We start from the raw sequence: 667 nt of genomic DNA on the forward strand, positions 1-667 counted from the left end.
ATGATGCAGTACACAAGCCGCAGTTAAGACAGCTGACTCTACTGTGATGTGACGCTGTCTCTCTCTCTCTCACTCACACACGCACACACACACACGATGCGCAAAACTCCGCATTTGAACAGTCAATAGCAAATACTTAAACTACTAACAAAACATACTTACAGTCGCTGATTCAGAAGCGCCAGATTGTCATAGCAAAGTCAGAATTACCTCCTCTCCGGAGCCCTCCCTGGGCTATACGGGGGATCGGGAGCCCTCCCTGGGCTATACGGGGGATCGGGAGCCCTCCCTGGGCTATACGAGGGATCGGGGGCCCTTCCTGGGCTGAACTGGGGATCGGGGGCCCTTCCTGGGCTTAACTGGGGATCGGGAGCCCTCCGTGGGCTTAACTGGGGATCGGGAGCCCTTCCTGGGCTGAGCAGGGGATCGGGAGCCCTTCCTGGGCTGAGCTGGGGATCGGGAGCCCTTCCTGGGCTTAGCTGGGGATCGGGAGCCCTTCCTGGGCTTAGCTGGGGATCGGGAGCCCTTCCTGGGCTTACCACCTTCACGTTTAACTGACTTGACTGGTGAACTGCCAGCTGCCTTGGGTGAGCCACGGACAGCGGCGGACTGGTTCTGGCTCGGGACCGGACACTCCCCAGACACCGGAAGACACCTTCTCTCCAAC

Source organism: Sinocyclocheilus anshuiensis, unplaced genomic scaffold (genome assembly GCF_001515605.1).
Source record: "Sinocyclocheilus anshuiensis isolate Anshui unplaced genomic scaffold, SAMN03320099.WGS_v1.1 scaffold1838, whole genome shotgun sequence".
Classification (NCBI taxonomy): domain Eukaryota; kingdom Metazoa; phylum Chordata; class Actinopteri; order Cypriniformes; family Cyprinidae; genus Sinocyclocheilus; species Sinocyclocheilus anshuiensis.